Source organism: Dasypus novemcinctus, chromosome 4 (assembly GCF_030445035.2).
Source record: "Dasypus novemcinctus isolate mDasNov1 chromosome 4, mDasNov1.1.hap2, whole genome shotgun sequence".
Lineage (NCBI taxonomy): Eukaryota > Metazoa > Chordata > Mammalia > Cingulata > Dasypodidae > Dasypus > Dasypus novemcinctus.
Genome location: NC_080676.1, coordinates 144,623,509 through 144,636,942, shown reverse-complemented (window position 1 = coordinate 144,636,942; position 13,434 = coordinate 144,623,509).

The window sequence follows — 13,434 nt, the reverse complement described above, 5'->3', positions numbered from 1 at the left end:
ACAGACATATACAGAATGCTGCATCCAAACTCAGTGAATTATACATTCTTCTCAAGTGCTCATGGATCTTTCTCCAGGATAGAACATATGTTAGGGCACAATGCAGATCTTTATAAATATAAAAAGATTGAAATTATACAAAGCACCTTCTCAGATCACAATGGAATAAAACTGGAAATCTATAATAGACAGAAAAAAAGTAAATTTGCAAATGTGTGAAGGCTGAACAGCACACTCCTAAATAATCCGTGGACCAAGGAAGAAAGTGCAAGTAACATCAGCAAATACATTGAAACAAATGAAACCAAGAAAACAACTTATCGAAATTTATGGGATACAGCGAAGTCAGTCTTGAGAGGGAAATTTATAGCCCTAACCACCTCTAATAAAAAGAAGAAATAGCTAAACTCAAAGATTTAACTGAACAACTAGAGAAACTAGAAAAAGAACAGCAAACTAATTCCAAAGAAAGCAGAAAGTAAGAAATAATTAAGATTAGAGCAGAAAAAAAAGAAATTGAGGGAAAAAAAAAATAGAGAAAATCAACAAAACCAAAAGCTTGTTCTTTGAGAAGATCAATAAAATTGACAAACCCCTAGCTAGACTAACAAAGAAAAAAAGAGAGAAGATGCAAATAAATAATCAGAAATGAAAGGGGGTAATTATAACTGACCCCACAGAAATAAAAAGGATCATAAGAGGATGTTATGAGAAACTATATGCCAACAAACTAGACAACCTAGATAAATGAACAAATTCCTAGAAATGCACAAATGACACTACAAGAAATACAAGAACTTAACACACCAATCACACTTAAAGAGACTGAATCCATCATCAAAAATCTACCAGCAAAGAAAAGTCCAGCACCAGATTGCCTCATAGGTGAATTCTACCAAGCATTTTGAAATAATTAACATCAATCCTCTTTAAATTCTTCCAAAAAATTGAAGAGGAGGGAAAATTACCCAACACATTTTATGAAGCCAACATCACCCTAATACCAAAGCCAGATAAAGATGCTACAAGGAAAGAAAATTACAGACCAATCTCTCTAATGAACATAAATGCAAAAATTCTCAACAAAATACTTGCAAATCAAATCCAACAGCATATCATAAGTCTTATACATCACGGTCAAGTGGGATTTTATTCCTGGTATGCAAGGCTGGTTCAACATAAGAAAATCAATCAACATAATACATCATGTTAACAAATTGAAGGGAAAAAACCACACGAGCATCTCAATCAATGCAGAAAGGGCATTTGACAAAATCCAGTATCTTTTTTTGATAAAAACACTGTAAAGGTAAGAATAGAAGGAAAACTTTTCAACCTGATAAAAGGCATATATGAGAAACCCACTACCAACATCATACTCAAGGGGAAAGGTTGAAACTTTCCCTCTAAGACACAGATCAAAACAAGGATGCCATAAGTTTCAGCTGGGGCAATAAGACATTACAAAAAAAAAAAATTAAAGGCATCCAAATAGGAAAAGAGGAAGTAAAACTCTTACTGTTTGTAGATGATGTGATCTAGTATTTAGAAAATTCTGAAGTATCCACAACAAAGCTACTTGAGCTAATAAAAATGAATTCAACAAAGTGGCAGGATGTAAGATCAACACACAAAAAATCAGTAATGTTTTTGTACACTAGTACTGAACAATCTGAGGAGGAAATCTGGGGGATAATTCCATTTACAATAGCAACAAAAAAACTCAAATACCTAGGAAGTAATTTAACCAAAGAAGTACAGGTCCTATATGCAGAAAATTACAAAACAATGCTAAAAGGAATTCTAAACAAATGGAAAGACATTCCATGTTCATGAATTGAAAGAATAAATATCATGAAGATTCGATCTTACCCAAACTGAATTATGGATCAATTTAATATCAATCAAAATCCAACAGACTACTTTACAGAATTGGAAAAGGCAATTACCAAGTTCATTTGGAAGGACAAGTACACTCAAATAGCCAAAATTATTTTTTAAAAAGAGGAGTGATGTGGGAGAAATTTCACTGCCTGTCCTTGAAACGTATTACAAATCTACAGTGGTCAAAGCAGCACAGTACTGGCATAAAGATAGACACATCGATCAGTGGAATAGAACAGAGAATCCAGAAATAAACCCTCACCTTTCTGGTCAACTGATTTTTGGAAAACCTACCAAATCCAAGTTAATGAGACAAAACAGTCTCTTCCACCAATGGTGCTGGGAGAAATAGATATCTATACAAAAGAAGGAAAGAGGACCCCTACCTATCTCACTCCCTATACAAGAGCCAACTCAAAATGGATCAAAGACCTAAATATAAAAGCCAACATCATAAAACTACCAGAAGAAAATGTAGGGAAACATTTTCAAGACTTGGAGTAGATGGTATTTTCTTGGACCTTACACTCAAAGCACACGCGACAAAAGAAAAAATAGATAAAATGGCTCAGTGCTGATGGGCGCAAGGAGTGCCATGCCACGTGGTGGTGTCCCATGCATAGGGGAACCCCACATGCAAGGAATGCGCCCCGTAAGGAGAGCCGGCCAGTGCGTATAAAGTGCAGCCTGCCCAGGAATGGCGCCCACACACAGAGAGCTGATGCAGCAAGATGACGCAACAAAAAGAGGCATGGATTCTGGGTGCCGCTGACAATAATACAGGCGGACACAGAGAAACACGCAGTGAGTGGACACAGAGAGCAGACAACTGGGGGGTGGGGGAGGGAAGAGAAATAAATAAAAAATAAATCTTTTAAAAACAAAACAACAACAACAACAAAAAGAATTATATACCTCAATCAACTGGTTTTATCTCAGGTATGCAAAAGTGGTTCGAAACAAGAAAATCAACTAGTGTAAAAAACCATATTAAAAAATTGAAGAAGAAAAATCACAAGATACTCTTCATTGATGCAGAAAAAGCATTTGACAAAATACAGCATCCTTTCTTGACAAAAACACTCCAAAAATAGGAATAGAAGGAAGCTTTCTCAATATAGTAAAGTGCATATATGAGAAACCTACATCTAACATTGTACTCAATGGTGAAAGACTGAAATCTTTCCTGCTGAGTTCAGGAACAAGACAGGGATGGCTAAGAAACATATGAAAAAAATACACACAATGGAATATTATGCATTTGTAAGAAGATATAAAGTCGTGAAGTATATGACAACGTGGATGAACCTGGAGGACATTCTGTTGAGTGAAGCAAGCCAGACACTACTGGAAAAATACTGTATGGTTGTGCTTTTGTGAACTAAATATATTGTGTAAACTCATGAAGTTAATAATTAGAATATAGGTCACCAGAAAATAGAACGAAGGTAGGGAATAGAAATCTGAAGGTTAATCTGTGCAAAATTGGTTAAAAAAAAAAGGTTGTTTGTAAATCTTTGGAAATGAATAGAAATGGTGAAAGCACATCATAGTGTTTGTAACTAGCAGTGCTATTTATGGGTATGACAGTGGTTGAAAGGGAAAGTCTATGAACATGTATGTAACTAGAAGGAAAGCTAAATATTGTACCATTGGACTGTATAACACAGTAAAACCTCCTGTGAAATATGAATAAGGGTAATATTGCATATATAAGACTGTTTTTACAAAATATAAATACAAATAAACTAGAGTCCAAAACACAATAGCAGTTATGTATGGCAGGGGAAGCACAGAGAGATTGAGAGGTGATGGGTTTTTTTTGTCTGTTTTTTTGTTTTTTATTATTACTATTGGAATAATGAAAATGTTTTAATAATGATCGAAGTGATGAATGCACCACAATGATTATACCAAATACCGCTGATTGTATACTTTGGATGGATTTATGCTTTATTAACATGTATCAGTAATAATGATTTGCAAAAAAAAAAAAACATGTTAAATCTGATACTTCAAGTCCCTTTAAAAGTGCATGGATTCCTGCAGAGTCATCTATATTTCTGAGGAGTCCCAGAGGAAATTTCTGCTCTACCCTCACATCCATCATTTTTGGCCCTCTGAGTCCATCTCTTGATGCTCCTTTAGATCTGTAATTCCCCTTGTCCCTACGCTCCCAAACCAGTGCTCCACTAATTTAAGGCTACTGTGTATGCCGAATTAGGGATAAGAGAGAATAAAGTGCAATAGACAGAATCAGACAGTGCTGATCCTAAATTTGACCCTTCATTCCCTGCCTTGGGGAATCTCTCACTGATGGTCTCGCTTCCGTCCCATTCTTCCAATGTTTGCCTGGAACAAGTGCATCCTTTCCCTATCTCCTTTAAATCCCAGGGACACCCATACCTGCTCCTCTGGAGCCTAGTCAAAGAAAGGTCACATAGCAGCTTCCATCTTAGACACTTTTCTCCATCTTCAAGGAAGACAAATTTTACTTTGTCGTGAAGCACAGTTTAGCTCCCTTACTTATTAATACATCTTGGTGCATCCAAATTGATCCAGACCTTTTTGTTTTCAAACCAAAGGCCCCGATAATTAGCTTTTATAAACAAAAGAGTAAATTTTTCCATGAGGTGAATTCTACTAGCTATACAGAATGAAAATGTGGCTATAGTCAGCTGAGCGTTTTCCTTAATATTTTTCTTTTCATTGCAATATATTTTTGGTGCATAAGCCCACAAATAGTTGCATTAACCTGGGATCTTGGCTTGAACAAAATGCTAATGCAGCACATTGGAAAGTGGTCATGTCCAGTGCGCAGGGAAAAGAGGATGCTTTTAAGAGGGGGAAGTACTGAAATAGATAATAATTGCATGTTATGACCTGGAGAAATGCCAAAAAGGGAAATTCAAAATGAAATTGCCCTCTACTCCAGCATCATATAAATGGAAATGGCAGCTTCTAAGTGGTATCAAGAATTTCTTAATTTCTCTATATACTTTAGGACTTTTTTTTCAAAGTGTATGGAGTCAGGAGCCACTATATAAGAATAACCTGTGTTTGTTAAAAAGGCAGATTCCTGAGATACCCTGACCACATGAATCAGAATGTTCAGGGTTGGGATCCAGGTATGTACATTTTCAAAGCTCAGGCAGGTTTAAGAACCATGTCTAGGGAAATGGATGTGGCTCAAGTACCTGGGCTCCTGCTTACCGATTTGGTTCCTGGTGCCTCCTAAAAAAGATGAACAAGATGGCGAACTGATGCGACAGGGTGGCACGATGATCTGACACCAAGATGATGCAGTGAAGAGTCTCAGTGAGGAAACACAATGAGAGACACAAGCAGGGAGCGGAGGTAGCTCAAGGGATTGGGTGCCTCTCTCCCACATGAGAGTTCCCAGGTTCTGTTCCCAGTGCCTCCTAAAAGAAAAAAGAAGTTGAACAGAGAGCAGTCAATGAGTGCAAACGAGAGGGTGGGGGGTAAGTAAAATATATCTTAAAAAAATAAAATAACCATGTCCAGACTAAAGCAGTTTCAACCTAAACTTTAAGCATACCACTAAACACATGGTACCCCTTGCCTTAACTGGGAAAAAATAGGGTCAAATTTAAGAGTAACTTTACCCTGGAGAAAATTGTCAATTGATCAAGGTCAACATCAACAGTGATAAATCATGTTGATAATGTATACCTTGATTTGTGATAAAATGGCACTTTACCTCTATATTCTTCCTCAAAAGCTATAAGCGTAGTCTAACTATGAGAAATACATCAGATAAATTCCAGTTGGGGAACATTCTACAAAATGCCCGACCTGTACTCCCCAAAACTGTCAAGGTCATCAAAAATAAGGGAAGTCTGGCTTTCTCCCCGCCCAGAGCAGCACGTAGAAGTGGGCCCAGCTGTGGCACACCAGGCTGGAACACCACGTGCGGGGCCAGCGCAGAAGGCCTGTGTCCCAATGCGCCAACTGCCCCGTCTGGTCTCCTTCAGCGCCAGCCTCCCGCTGCAAGCAAATATCTGAGTAACGAAGAGAACTTGAAGCTGTTTGGGAAATGAAATAGTCCAAATGGCTGTGGGCATAATTATAAAGATTGATCCTGTTACAGGGATGGTTATGTACTTGACCGACCTCAAAGATATACAGAGGAGGCGATTATGAAGCCCCTTAATCACCAGAATCTGGATTTGGATGTGCCATATTTCGCTGATGTTGAGAGCACGACGGAAAATGGGGCTGTATATATCTGGGAAAAACTTCCGAAATGACTTCCTGTGGGATTCTTTGTAAAGTAAAAGTAAAAAGTATATGAAACTGACAATAATATTGTAGTCTAAAAGGAGAATAGATCTTAGGGTTAGCATTGTAGAGAGATTTAATTTCTTTCTATATTTGAAAAAGATCTTTACCCTCTTAGAGCCTTAAAGAGTCATCACACAGTTATTGTACCTCCACGTTGTGTTCTGGGGTACCTGATTTATTGAAGTTATTGTAAGACCTGTTTTAAATTTAAATTTATTTTAAAACCAAATTTGTAATATAGCCTCAATATCATTCGAGAATCTTTTATCTATAGGTGAAAAATCACTTCATTTTCAGCAAAATGTTTTGGTATAGAATTATCTGAAAACCAAGAAGATATGTTTCTGTTAGTTTCCTCCCTTATTTAATAATTGGTATCAATTTTTCTTGGTATATACAAAAGGTAAAAATGTATATAAAATTTACAGTAAGTGGCTCTTAAAAAAATAAAATATAGGTCACCACAAAGCCTAGAAAAATAGACTATATATATATTTATTTTAAATAAAATTAACTCCCTTGATTATTTCTTCTCATGTATGCTAAAGGTACAAGTTTATGCAGTGAAAATTAGAGACACAAATCATCTAAGGTAATGCATTGCAGATGTGTATACAAGGATTGATGGAAACGCTGCCTTAATGCACATTGTTAATTGAAATTTTGTGCAATTTTTTAAATTGTTAGGAATGACACATTGAACATAGGATGTATTACTATGTATTTGGTCTGCATTTCCAGACTTTATAGCCTCCTGAACAATTTTAATTCAGAAGACTGAAGAAGAATCCCTTGTCTTAAACCCTTAAAAACAACATGAAAAGGGTATATTATTCTGTGTAAGGTCTCCTATATATAATTTTTCCTAATTGATCCCATTTTGTTCCAGTCATTAAACTTACCTGTAAAAGTTGAACTATTAAAAATAAAAAAAAAGAACAAGAAAAGTCTGAGGAGCAGTCACAACCAAGAAGAGCCTAACAAAACAAAATGACTAAATGTATGTGTATCCTCGATAGCATCTGGCAACAGAAAAAAACAAAAATACACTAAGTAAAAACTAAAGAAATCTGAAGAAAGTAGTGGCTTTATAGTTAATAATAATGTATGAGTATTCGTTCATTAGTTGTAACAAGATGCTAATGATGAAGGAGGTTGGGTGGGGGATATATGGGAATTCTTTGTACCATCTTTGTACCTTTTCTGAGCCTACACTAAAATTTAAACTCTATTTAAAATTTATTTTTAAAATGGAACTCAAGACAGAACAAGACTGATCTAGCTGGCCTTCATATTCCCTCTAAAAGCTACTACCTAATCCATGAATCAAAATTCCATCTACACGAGATAATTTCATGAAGGTGAGAAAATTCATCAAATGATTGGCATCAAGGCTCAGAGGTTGCCTTGCAGATAGTTCTTGACTTCCAGGGTCCTTGGTGGCCTCTAACTTACTGTTTCTATCCTCTCTCTGGTCCAGAAGAGTCACTTCCCACTTAGATAGAGACTGGAAGATCACATCATTACTTTCAAAGACAGCAAGTGGAGGATGTTGAGAAATGTGGTCCCTAATTACGCGTTTAAGGAAGATGCTTTTCTGGCTCCCCACGTTAAAAATTTTTAAAAATCCCCATACAAAGAATATTTCAAATGGGGAAACGTATTTTCTAGTGTTATTTATATCAAATTATGGGAGGAATTGGGAGAGGAGCCAGAGATGAAGATAGAGTCAGGCAGCTGAGACGGGGAGACAGTGAGTGTAAGTCATAAAATAGATGTGATTAATGTGAATGTCACTCTGTTATACCCAAAAACTATGGTAAGGATAGGGTGGGGGGAGGGCCTGGATATATGACTATGCAATTATACATGAAATTCATCACATTACCCAACTCCAGACTCCATTTTGTGATAAGTTGATTATATTATCATGGGCCTGGATGCCCATTGCAATTACAGCACATTACCAAAACATAATCCAGAGCTTGGGTGAATTCCATCCTATTTTTGGCTTTGAGATGTAGTGTGAGTTTCTGTTCCCATCCCCGCCAATCACAGGGAACTCCTTAAACGGAATTTTCTTTTTTTTTTTTAAGATTTATTTATTTATTTTATTTCTCTCCCCTTCCGCCTGCCCCCCACCCTGTGTCTATTTGCTGCGTGTTCTTCTTTGTCCACTTCTGTTGTTGTTAGCAGCATGGGAATCTGTGTCTCTTTTTGTTGTGTCATCTTGCTGCATCAGTTCTCTGTGTGTGTGGCGCCATTCCTGGGCAGGCTGCACTTTCTTTCGTGCTGGGAGGCTCTCCTTACGGGGCGCACTCCTTGCGCATGGGGCTCCCCTTCGCGGGGACACCCCTGCGTGGCAGGGCACTCCTTGCGTGCATCAGCACTGGGCATGGGCCAGCTCCACATGGGTCGAGGAGGCCCAGGGTTTGAACTGCGAACCTCCCATGTGGTAGACGGATGTCCTAACCACTGGACCAAGTCCACCGCCTGAATTTTCTTTAACTTTATTCCCCATCCCTCATCACTGGCAGCTATGATACTGATACCCTTTTTTCCCCTAGTCCTTCACCTTAGACCAGTTCTGCGGCATCCTCTAAAGCTTGTTGATTCTGTACCTTTCTAATGCTATTCAATACAAATGACACTTGAATGTTCTTGGAAGTTGAGACTGTATCATCCAACAAGTCCATGAGGGGATATGCAGTATTCCATTAGATGTCATTTTAGTAACTAGTATGAGTTCTGATCTTAAGGGATGTTTTAGTTTGCTAAAAGCTGCCGCCAGAAATGGTTTGTCTTTCACAATGGGGATTTATTAATTTATGAGCTTACAGTTCTGAAACTGAGAAAATTTCCAAATCAAAGCAGCATCAGGAGACTGACTACAGGGGATCCTGGGCCCCACTCATGTGGCAGAGCACAGTGGTGTCAACTACCGGTCTCTGCCTTCTCCTCCAGGCTCTGTTGCCTTCAGTTTCTGGCTACTCCTTCTGTGGCTTTCTGTCAGCTTCTAGGAGTTTTTCTCTCTGTTTAGAAAGGACTCCAGCAAGAAGACCAATACCCACCCTGGGCTATGCCCCACTGAAGCAAGCCGATCAAATGGCACTCAACTGAATCCAATCCAATCCAAGGGTCTCACACTCACAGGAATGGACCAATTTAAGAACATACTTTTCTGAGATCCACAAAAGACTCAAAACAATCACACGGGATAAGGAAAATTTGAAGAAAATAGAGGATGCCCTCACATTCAAAGAGTTTCGGACCTAGCTGGGAAAACATTTGAATAGAATAACCACCACAAAGAAATGTGAAACCCAATAAATGAAACAGTGGCCTGGGTGGGGGTTGCAATCTTTCATTAGTAATGGAAGAAAGAAGTGATGACAGCAGGCAAGCCTAGGGAAATGACAACGTCCTTCTCCAACTTTGGAAACCATGACATAGTGACTATTTAAAAAGGCTTAGCTCAGCCTTTGGGGTAGGACAGAATCCAGTCAGCATCCTAGCCAATATTTCTGTCTGCTGTGCAACCTCATTGTGGCAGTTTGATATTGTTTATGAATTCCAAAAATAGATATTGTGGTAAGTTTGTAAACTGGCCTGTTCCTCTGGGCACATTAGATGATATTGGACTCAGAAGTTTCACTTTTACTTGATTAAATAATGATTAAGGCTTTGATTGGGCCACATCAGTAGGACATTGCATCCCTGCTCCCTTGCTGGGTGGGGACTCACAGAGAAAAAGATGTGGCAGAGGACAGAGTTTGGAGTTTTGATATTGGAGCCCCGGAAAGTAAACACACTGAGAAGCTGATACATGAGGAAAGAGAGAGGTTCCATTAGACACGGCAGAGGCCTCGGGAAGAGAGACAAGCTGTTAGCCTGACAGTCTATAGCTGGCCTTGTGGAGAGAGCAGAGCAGCTGAGAGAAATGAGCCCCAGGAAGAGAGGAGCCAAGGAAGCCTGAACCACTGCAGAAGTTGGCAACAATCTTGCTCCAACATGTGGCAACAGACTTTGGTGAGTGAAGTAACTTATGCTTTATGATCTGGTAACTGTAAGCTTCTACCCCAAAAAAATACCCTTAATAAAAGTCAACCAATTTCTGGTATTTTGCATCAGCACCTCTTTGCCTGAATAATACACTCATCTAGTTGTTTTCTGGACATTTATATAATTAAGTCTAGAATTACTTAAGAGAATCAAACCCATGGCACTAATGTTCTTTGTGTTGTGCTTAAGAAAAATACATATAGTATTTGACACAAACTTGTCTGCTTAAAAGAATTTGGTCTATTGCCAAAACAGTTCAGAATCAGTTTTAAATGTGTAATTGAATAATTTATCTGAACTCATGATTTTAAATTGAAAAGTATGAAAAGCCCTTACTGGGGCTATAAAATTGGAAGTTAGAAGAGAATTTAGGATACAACATATTAAGTTTTATTTATTAGAGTTACAGGAATTTTAGTATGTAGGCAGCTTTTGTTTTCAGGTAATTGGAGTATTTAAATAGGAAACCAAGGATTTAGATTGCAGTTTAACTTGTTAAACGTTTTAACTAAGTTTGCAAATGAAATCAAAGATCAAACTCCTCTGTATTAGTTTCCTAGCACCACTGTAACAAATTATCACAGATTTTGTGGATCGAAACAGAAATTATGCTCTCATAGTTCTGGGAGCCAGAAGTCCAAAACCAAGGAGTCCTTGTTTAATTCTCTAAGGGAGAAATTTTCCTGGCCTCTTCCAGCATCTGTTGGCTCCTGGACTTCCTTCACTTGTGGTAGCATAACTCCAATCTTTGCCTCTCTCTTTACATGACCTTCTTCCCTGTGTGTCTCTGTATTCTGTTCTGTCTCTTATAAGGATACTCTCATTTGATTTAGGCCCCATGTTAGTCAAGTATGATCTCATCTTGACCTTTACTTTAATTCCTCTGCAAATACCCATTTCCAAATAAGGTCAAGTTCTGCAGTTCAAGTGGACATGAATTTTTAGGGTACACTATTCAAACCTCTACATTTTACCCTGTGCCCCTCCACATTCACATCTGTCCCATGACCAAATGCAGTCAAATCTTCCAACGTACCCATAAGTCTTAATCCACTCCAGTGTCAACTCTAAATCCAAAGTCTCATCTAAATGTCATTGACTCAAAAAGTCTATAATCTCATCTTCCAAATCATCTAAACCAAGTATGGGTGAGACTCTGGGTATGATCCATCTTGGGGCAAAATTCCTCTCCATCTGTGGATTTATACACTTATAATACAAGTTATCTGCTTCCAAAGTACAATGGTGGGACAAGCATAGGATAGATATTCCCATTCCAAAAATGAGAAATTAGAATGAAAATGGAGTCACTGAGTCTAAGAAAGTCTGAAACCCAGAAGGCAAATTCCATTATACTTTAAGGCCTCCTCTGCTCTCTGTTTCCACTGTGGCAGTTACCCCATCTTATGGGTCCATTTCCTACCTGTAGAATTTTCGAAGTCTGACAACCTTCCTTCATTTTTCCCCTGTCTCTGTTCCTTTCAGTCCAAGCTGGCAGTGTTTCTGTTGGTATAAGAGTCTCAAAAACTTTGTGGGTCTCCCATGTATGTCAAGAGAATCCATGCCATTAGAATAAAAGCTCTCCACAATCCTTCCTGGATAACCCAATTCTATTTCTGCATTAGCTGAGATGGTTGATTGGATCCATTAGTCATCCAACTAATTTCTTCAGCAAAAGTTTATCCAGCTGTACCCTAGGCCCTTTCTCCATAGCATGCTTTAGCATCTGTTGCAATCTGAATATGCTGAGAAATTTTCAAATCATCAAGTTCTAATTCCATTTTCCATAGCAATTGCTTCCTCAATTTATCTCTTTCCTCTTGCATCTTACTATAAAGAGTAAGGAGAAACCAGGCTATGCCTTCAACACTTTACTTGGAAATCTCCTCAGTTAAATATCCAAGCTTATCACTTGCAGGTTCTTCTTTCCACTCAATGGTAGAACACAGCTCAGCCAAGTATTCTGCCACTTTGTAACAAAGATTGCTTTTCTGCCAGTGTCTAATAACATGCTCCTCATTTCCTTCTGAGATCTCACCAGAAGTATCTTTACAGTTCAGATTTCTACCAACATTCTACTCATGATAATAATGTATTCTCTAAGATGAAAGAAGCTTTCTCTGCTGTCCTCTTCACCTCCCTCAGGTTCCTAACCAGAATAATCTTTAACATCCGTATTCTATAAGCCATCTCTTCAAGACTATCTAGGCCTTTGTTATCATGCTTCTCAAAATTCTTCCAGGCTCTGCTCATTACCCAATTGTAAAGCCTTTTCTACATTTTTGGGTGTTTGTTACAACAACAACCTATTTTGGTCCTCAAATCTGTATTTGTTTCCTAGGACTGCCGAAACAAATTCTACCAACTGGCTGGCTTAAAACAATAGAAATTGATATTCCAAATCAAGGTGTTGACAGTGTCAAACTCCTTCCAGAGGTTTATGGAGAAAATCTTTCCTTGTATCTTCCAGCTTCTGGTGGCTCCTGAACTTCCTGACTTGTGGCAAAATAAATCCAATCTCTAGGAAGCAGATGTGGCTCACATGATTGGGCTCCTGTCTACCATATGGGAGGTCCAGGGTTCAATTCCCAGGGCCTCCTGGTGAAGGCAAGCTCGCTTGTGCAGTGAGCTGGCCTGAGCGGAGAGCTGGTCCACATGGAGTGCTGGCCCACACGGAATGCTGGCTTGTGCAGAGAGCTGGCTCAGCAAGATGATGCAATAAAAAGAGATACAGAGGAGAGACAATAAGAGATACAGCAGGCCAGCGAGCTGAGGTGGCATAAGAAATTGAGTGCCTCTCTCCCAGGTGCTGCCTAAAGAGAAGACAAGCAGACTCAGAAGAACACACAGCAAAGGGACACAGAAAACAGACAGCAAGTGCAAAACAATGGGGTGAGGAGGGGGAAGAAATAAATAAAATAAATCTTAAAAAAAAAATCCAGTCTCTGCCCCTGTCTTCATATGGCCTTCTTCTCTGTGTCTCTCTGTATGCCTTCTGTCTCTAATAAGTAGGTGTTCGTTGGGTTTTGGGCCTACCCTAAACCAGTATGATCTCATCCCGACCCATGCCTTAATTACATTGGCAAAGACCCTATTCCCAAATAAGGTCACATTCCAAGGTTCCAGATGGACATTTCTGGGGAATATTCACTCCTCATTAGGAGTGATTATTAAAATTGCTAG